Source organism: Cryptomeria japonica, chromosome 2 (genome assembly GCF_030272615.1).
Source record: "Cryptomeria japonica chromosome 2, Sugi_1.0, whole genome shotgun sequence".
NCBI lineage: Eukaryota > Viridiplantae > Streptophyta > Pinopsida > Cupressales > Cupressaceae > Cryptomeria > Cryptomeria japonica.
In genome coordinates, this window is record NC_081406.1 from 556464886 (window position 1) to 556473758 (window position 8873).

At 36.4% G+C, this 8873-nt stretch overlaps 1 protein-coding gene across 1 annotated transcript in view; it reads right to left on the reverse strand.

Annotated features, from left to right (window-relative positions):
* The window catches only part of LOC131038047 (uncharacterized), a 53571-nt gene extending 53158 nt beyond the window's left edge, over nucleotides 1-413 (reverse strand). Inside the window, exon 1 of the mRNA XM_057970330.2 lies at nucleotides 137-413. The gene's annotated coding sequence lies outside the window, so the exon portion shown is untranslated. The remainder of the gene's footprint in view (nucleotides 1-136) is intronic.
* Between the last annotated feature and the right edge of the window lie 8460 nt (nucleotides 414-8873).

An 8873-nucleotide genomic window follows, 5' to 3' on the forward strand; every position in this document is an offset into this window, starting at 1 on the left:
TTTGCAATACATGATGATTCATTTCCTCAGCCGTTACCATAGTTATATCAATGGTACCAATTGTCACTTAAAACGTCTTAGAACACAGAATGCAATGAATTATAAATGGATAAAGAAATATTGGAAGAATACTTACAGATGGTTTAATTGCAAACATGTAAATTTTACAGGATCGCAGCTTGGAGTATAAACCCTTTCTACCGTCAAGGCTATGGCAATGACGATGGCCATGGCGATAGCTGTGGATGGTACTGGTACGAATAATGATTCTAAGTACGCGACAAATATAGAGTGTCCAATCTTCGAAGGCACCTTTTCTCGCTTGGACACAATCCAGGTCGGTAAAAAGGATTTCCTCTTTAAACGGAAGCAGTTGAATTACAGAGAAGTATGTAATATGATATCTAGAAAAAGAATGAGAATCAAAGTTTTTTAATATTACTAAAACAGGTAAGCATATTTTTCCTGTCATTTTCGGGGATCTTCAACTGTACAATTTGATAATATATTCTTTTATAATTGAATCTTCATTTAAATCGGAAAGATGGTTTTATTTTAGTTTGATCATATTTATGAGGATTTGAATTTTGATGGGCCGTATAAGAGCTTGAATGGAATTGTTGTTTATAATTATCAAATAATTCAGAGATTGTGAGTAAACTATCAAATTGTTTATAAGATTATTTTTTGATGTATTTATTTTTGTAGGGGCAAAAAGAAATGACTTGTTTTCTTACATAATTTTTTTAGGTTCATTTTATTTATTTTTTACAAACTTATCATATTTTATTTATAATTACTAATAAACAATGATAAAAAAATATGTAAGACAAGAAAAAATTTAAAAATGATTCGCACTTAAAATTAGGAAGGCAAGCATAAAGGAGAGTACACGAGAAGACCCTTCTTAGGGGCTTTAGGCCTTGCAGAAGAAATTCCTCCTTTCACCACTAGTGTCAATGCAATCCCTTTAGGAAGGAGGCATGGATCCTCACTTTATGGGAAAAGAAGGGGTCATGCTATGAACCCTAGGAAAACTAGGGTTTCTGATAAAGTTGGTCATGGAAGGATGAGGTATCAAAGGAATGGAAGGGCTTGGACTAATAGAAAGGATCATGATCTAGGGAGATTTTGAAAATACAAAGCGGTTGTTATCCCAATGGAACTTGTGAACCCATCCATGTCATGCCTAAAAGAGAGGGCTTTTTTGCCAAATGGGTTAGCCTGAGGCTTCCAAGATCACGAATTAGCAAATGGTGGTCAAATATGTCGGGGGGAAAGGTGATGGTCAAATCACTACTGAATGATTATTTCTTGATTAAAGGCAACTCTTCTCCTATGAAAAAATAAATCATGGAAGGATGACCCTTAATGATAGATGGGATGGGCTATTACATTAAGGATTAGAAGTTGAACTTTGATCCACTCACACATAAGTTGGGAAAGCCACCAATGTGGATCAGATTATCCAATCTTCCCTCTGAATATTGGAATGAAGACTCCCTTAGATTAATAGGTGAAGAATTGGGAAGCTTCATCACAATTGATGAAAGCCGCATCAAAGAAGAGCTCAATTCATATGTGAGACTTTGCATAGAGATCTATTTAGAAACTAGTTGTTGGGAGGAATTGGAGATCGTCATGAAGAATGGTATATGGAAGAAAAAAGTTGAGGTGGAAACGTTTCAAGTAACATCCAAAAGCAATAAGACCCCAAACTTTTCTTCTAAGATAAAAGATGTCGTTTGGTCTCCAAGCCTAGGGAAAGTGAAAGGTAATGACATGAGAGATCATCCTAATATGTCAACCACTCTTTATCAAGCTCCTTCACCTGAAGAGGACTACACAAAGATATCAAGGGTATGGCTGAAGATCCCCCTCTAATGGTCATGCGAGGGAGCAGGGTAGTAGAAGTCTTAAAGAAAGATGATATCTTAATCAATGTTACAAAAGAGAGGATTTGCAACTATTGTTAGGTCCCAGAGACAACTGAGAGGGGGGGGTGAATCAGTTGTCCATAAATTTCAAACCAAATATAACTTATCCAAACTTAATACTTTATACCGGGAAACCAAACTTTATGTCGGTAGACAATCTTAACAGTTAATTGCAGTACCGGTAAAGTTTAATGCATGAAACAGAAAAACAATAACATCCACAACACAACATAGATATTTGTATGTGGAAACCCTGTAAGGGGAGAAACCACGGTGGGAAATCTTACCCACAATCAGATGATACTACTGCAGATAGTATGTGTGTACAATATGGAGTCTGTACATGCAGAAAGGCCAACTACCTAGAGCTCACTGCTCAATCACAAAATGGGAGTCACACTGACTACAATTGGATGGTTAAATCCAATGATAATGTACTTCTCAAAATAGCATCTTCATATGCTAGATTCAGTATCGGTTTAGCTCTGATTTACCTTCTTCAAACCTTCCTTCAATCTTGAATGATGTGTGCATGTATAGCTCTTCTTATATTCGCATATACCTTATTATATTCATCTTCCTCTTACTTACATTAATCTCACAAATGAGATCTTACATTTATACCATAACCTAAGACTAAATGAGTAGGTTGGCTCACTAAAGATATTACAATAAAATCAATTATAAATGAATCAATATGTGATGCATCATGTCGGCTCAATGCATTTACAATAATAACAAATCATCTCCATGATGTGTCGTGTTGATCTGGAATAGACATGCTTGTCGGTGCATAACCTGGACCTATTTGTCGGTAACAGCAAATATGCAAACTTGATTAGACCAGTGACCAAATTACCCAAACAAAGTGTCCAAACAATGTCTTCGACATAACCAAGTAATCTCCAAGTCATTCCAAGTTTCGGTGAACAATATAACCTGTCAGTGAACCAGATACCGGTGACTGTGCATAAGTCACTGAACATGTCGGTGAACATAACCAAGAAACTCGAAGTGCTGATAAGTGTTGATAGGTGTTGATAGGTGTTGACATCAATGACAAAACCATACCAACATATCCAAAATACCAACAACTATCCCATCAACAATGAAGCCTCGATCCTAGAAGTAGCTTGCAAATTGTTTGGTATCACTAATAAACAATGAGATATCTATGTGGATACTGTTAGGATTCCCAAAGATATTGAGAGGGGGGGTGAATCAGTATCTAACCGGTTTATTAATTTACTTGAATTAAAACATGTAAAGCATGTCAATGCAGTGTACCGGTAAATCAAAAGTAATGCAGTAAACAAGAAAAACAATAACCACAGGAAGAGCACACCATAACACAATAGTTTAACAAGGAAACCCGGTGTGGAAAAAACCTCGGTGGGATTTGTGGTCCACAATATTCACTTACTGGCCAATAAGGGAATATTACTGCTACAATAGGGGCCTGCACCTACAGGAAGGCCAAGTGCCTAGAGCTCACTGCTCAATTACAAAAGGAAGTCACAATGACTTACAAAAATGGATTATAATAATCCAATGTCTTGTACTGCTTCAAAATAGCATCTATTATGCCAGATCCAGTATCGGTTTTAGCTTTGCTTCATACATAAACCCTTAACCTATAATTCGCATATTAGGTCTGTCTAATTTCACCTATATCCTTATTTTAAAATGTTCTACAATGATCTCATATATATATAAGTCATTTTACAACTCGCCATGTCGGCTTACAATGATTTTACAATTAATTTACAAAATATATTATCAACAAAATTCTTGTCGGCCAGGGTGTCGGTATCCTTCCTTTCTCTGTCGGTGTTATGTGTGTTGGTGTAAAGTTTGTCGTTGTCGGTGTCGGTATATTGTCTTGCCGGTATCATATGATTGCAAGGTTGCCATCAATGACAAAACCTTCAATCACCTACAATTTCTCATTGGAGTGTGCATTTGCCAACAATCTCCCCCTTTGGCATTGATGGCAACACTCATGAGAAAAATCCAAAAAGTGTCGTCCAAAAAGAATCTGCCAAAATTGTCTTACCAAAAAAAATGTGTCAAATCATATGTGCTCCCCCTGAGCTGATGGTGTCTTCTACTAATCATTTTTCTCATTACCACTACTCCCCCTTTGGCATCAATGACAAAGGTTGTCAAAGTGTCAACTGAGTGTGGTTTCCAGCTTCATCCCTATAACCGGTTGGTCACAATCTGAAAAAGGTCTGCCAATACCAGATTCAGACTCTCAATGAACTGTTCACTGTCCTTTATTGCGGCCTCTGTCCTCTGAATTGTACTAGTGAGGTGTTGCAATTGTTGTTCCGGTGTCTTATGTCCTTGAACCAATGCCTCAGATATCTCTTTTCTTAAGGAGGTGAGGTAGTCCAATTTTGGACTGTCTCCATTTCAGATCTTTTGCCTTTCCTTTTATTCTTTCCTTCTCTTTTTCAAATTTCTGAAGTTCTTCCTCAAAACCTGTTATTTTCTGCTCAAAAACTGACAATGGTTCAAATGAATTAATGAAATTGTCAGCTAATTTATTTATTTCTTCTTGTACCATAATGATCTTCTTGTCTATATCTACTGTCAAAAAGTTTGTTTTACATGTATCTTTGTACAACTTTTTAAATTCTTTTAGTGTTTTACATAGTGCCGGTAAAAGAGTGTCACATTGTCTCATACACTTCTTTATTTCCTCTTCAAAGAATTTATGTTTTTCTTTCTCAATTTTCTCTTTGAATGCTTCCTCATTTATTTGTTCAACTGTCACAATGTTGTCAGTAATATACTTGGACAATGTGTCAAGTTGATTTAAAGAATCTTTATTATCCACATTACACTTGGGTGCTATCATTTTCAAAATTGGGATTGTATCATCAATAGCTTTGTATGCTTGTGCACTGCACTCTGTTATTTTTTTGATTGAATCCAGTAGAACTTTTGTCACATTTGTTGGTCTGAATTCTGTCATGGAAGAACCAACAATCTGTATTCCGTCAGTGTGAGTAACTTCTTTGCTTGTGGTGACCTCTAGTAGGTCAGTTTGTGTTTGCATTTCTCTAAGAAAAGGTTTGGGTTTCTCAGCTGTTGTCGGTGGCATTATCTCTGCATGAACCTATTCCTGTGAGGGAGCCTGTTGCTCTGCCTGTTTCTCAGTGTTGTCCATTGTCGGTTTTTCTTCTGTGTTGCTTGTTGCCGGTGGCTCAGTAGATGAATCATTATGTACATCTGTGGTCTTTGTCTTTCCAGTGGTCGGGGTCACTGTAATGTTTTTTGTCGGTGGATTTGTTGCCACATTTGATTTCCCAGTTGATTCTTTATCCACCACAATATTGAATTTTTGAGTGTCAATGTTCATTGTATATAACACCTCGGAATCAGGATTTATATCCTCATGTGGTGTGTCCATACTCTCAGTAGTCGGTTGATTGTCAGTAGTAACTACCGGTGGAGTATCTAAAGGTGGTGGGGATAAGTTGTTTGTTATTTTTATACTGGGTGGTCCACCAACCTTACCTTTTCCCTTATCCTTTTGATATACCTTGATGGGTTTAGGTTTTTGAGACTCTTCCTGTTTTTCTTTTTCTACCAGGAATATATCCCATGCATATGTTGTTTCCTCTGTTAGCTGATTCACTCTTCTTGCCATTAGTGCTAAATGTCGGTGAGCAGTTGAAAATACTGACCGGTTAGCCTCAGAGATCAATTGATCTATCTCATTAGGTGAGTTAACAGGATATACAGCAAGTAGTTTTTCTATCTTTATTTTCTTATCTAGATCAATAATAGCTACTCTTCTAGCTTCTAGTCTGTTGTATAGATCTGTCGGTATTTCATCAACAACTTGCATAAAAAATTTCTTGAAAATGTCTAAGTGTAGTATTACACTGTTCTCTACCCTTTCTTTGTCATCAGCTGATAGTGTGTTATACAGTTTGCTGATATTCTTCAACTTGCCATCCTCTGTTATTTCATTGAGAAGTTTATCAATGGGAGCAATAGTTTGTTGAGTCTTTTTCTTAGGGGTCAACTTCTTTTTCTTTGGAGTCAGTTTCTTTGCTGGAGGCCTCATTGCTTGTTGCTTTTGTCTTGTTTTTCTAGGGGAAGGTGAGGGTACCAGTGAGGTTTTTCTCTTCCTTTAAACTCTTTTGAATTTAGCCGGTATATCACTCTCAGAAGAAGTTGCAACCGGTGACAGATGAATTTCCAGTTGGAGTTCTTCTAGTTCACTCTCCTTAATACCGGTTTGTCTTAATACATCTTCCTTGATAGCTTGTTCCTGTCGGGTTCCTTTTCTAACAGTTGCCTTAACCTTCTTAACCCTTTTCCTTGATTGAATTTGGCTTTCTATTGTTTCAGCACTGCCAAAAACTTTTTCTTCAAGTTCCTTTGGAGCTTCTAGGAGGGCTTTTGCATAAGTTTCTATTATGTTGACATTTGTTTCATACCCCATTTCAGTGACCTAGATGGTTCTAGGAACAACTGCCTCCATCCAAATTTCATCTTTCTTTATTACAAAACAAATTTCCTTTTGGTACTTGTCCACAATAGCTTGTGACAATCTGACTCTAGTTTTTATTCGGGCCTTCACTGCCTGAAAATACTCATTTAAGTTCTTTTCCCTGTTCTCTCCCATGTTGTTCAGTAAATCTAACAATTGTTTGCCTACCGGTAGATCAAAACCAAAATTTCTAATACCAATACTGGGTACTTGTTTGGTTATGTACAGCATCAGACAAACAAGTAGATTTCCAAATCTAAATGTTCCCTTTTTGTCTTTCTTTATCTTTCCCAAATTATCAATTAGTTCATCTTTAAGCCATTCACATATGTCTATCCTTGCATTATTATTTACCATATCATAGGCACTTTTAATGCATAGGCTAGAGACTGAGTTTAACCTATTTGCATGTGTAGTTTTGTAGCCTAAGATCATACTGATAAATTTGACATTGATATCCATTACATCATTTACCCTCAGTGATCTCTTGTCGAATGTTGCACCAATTAGATCTATCATTGTGTCATTTGAGACTCTCTTGGTTTTGTCAGGTCTGTTATCAGTGGAAGGTAACCCTGTTACTGCTTTGACAACTTCCTTAGTAATCTTGTGAATAGAGTCCAACCAAAAGAATTCACCATGAACCCTGCTTAGCACAATTCTTATGATATTCTTTGGAAATTTTGGGATACTAAGAATTTCTGTAAAACCTAGGGTTTCTATTATCTTGTGTTCAATTTTGACATTTCTGGATTCATCACAAATTACAGATTTATACATGTTTTTGATTTCATCATCGCCCAATTCCTCTATATGACAATGTATATACATTCTAGGGTCTTCAGCATAAACTACTCCTTTAGGGATTTGGGAGAATGCACCTATGTCATCATCTTTCTTAGCAATTTTGGGAACCAATTTGAAGACGGGTCTAGGGCGCTTAACTACCTCAACAACAGTAGGGTTTGCAATGAATTCAGGAGTAGATGAAGAAGCCATGGATATAAATACCTTTATCTGCCTTAAGGAATGATTGCTTGATGAATTGCTTCACTACTTTGCTTGGAATGCCTTTGCTCGGGATTTTCGCGCTCTCAAAGATTTGAATGCTCGGTGAAATGAAAATGGAGCCAAAACACTTGTTTTATAATGTTATTTTATTCACCTGCCACATTTAATGCTTGTCGATTAAGTCACAACTTAACTTATCTGTCGGTAAAGAAGTAATCTCAACTTCTCACCATCAACCGAGGGAATAATAGCATGTTTCTCATTTAGTTGCTAAACCCTCAAAGGATTTTCCTTCAGTTAGATGAAGAGTCTCCTGTCAGTGGAGTGTTACTTTGTTCTGTCAGTGGAGGAGTATTCCCATCAACATTTTGTTCTGATTTTCTGATCCATTGTTTTGAGAATTCTTGCTTTACCTCTTCAACCTTTTCTTTACCTTTCAAACTAGGACCTTTGTTATTTGTCGGTGAGGACTTGCTTCTACAAAATTTAGCAATGTGTCCAATCTTGTTACAGGCATAACAAGTCACATTATTTTTATGAATAGCTTTCCCATATCCTATGCCGGTATGTGTTTTACATTGATTAGATAAATGTCCAAATCTTCCACAAACATAACATCTTACATTCATTTTGCAATTCTCTGAATTATGACCAACTTTGTTGCATTTAGAACATTGACCGGTGGGTGTATTGTTGTTCTGATAATTTCTAGATCTACATTGATTTGCTCTATGCCCATACTTGTTACAATTAAAGTATTTGCCATTAAAATTATAAGCAGTTGGTTGCCTTACTGGTTTGCTATGATCATGTGTGTTTGCAGTACCGAAGCTTTCACCAGCTTCAAAGCCAAGGCCATTAGTGTCACCATTAGGTTTCTAATTCTTCAGCATGTCACCAAGTTCTTCTAAGCTTTTCTTGAATTTTCCTTGTGCTGATTTGCAATAGCCAGTTCTCTTTCCAAGATTTCTTTTTGTCTCATAAGTTCATTTGAGTCATTTTGTGTATGCATCAGATCTGTCTTCAACATATCATTTTCATAACTAAGTCTTGTGTTTTTGTTTGCAGCATCATTCAGTCTTCTAGTCGGATCTTCTTCATTTTTCTTCCTATCTTCAATTTCTTTGCAAAATCTCATAGTCATATCACGCATCTCATTCTGTGTTGTACTTATCTCTTGTCTTAGTTTGTTTACCAGATCATTAAGAGTTTCCTTTTCATCTCCCTCTTTCTACATCTTCTCACAAATTTCTCTTCTTTTATTCCTTGCTATAGTGTAATTCTCTTGAAGTGCTTGAATGACATCCTGAGCAGCTTTTAGATCATCTTCAAGTTTGATATTCTTCAATTTTTCTGCATCATAGTTTGAAAGAGTTGTTTTCAATTGTTCTCTTAAGTTATCCATCTCTACC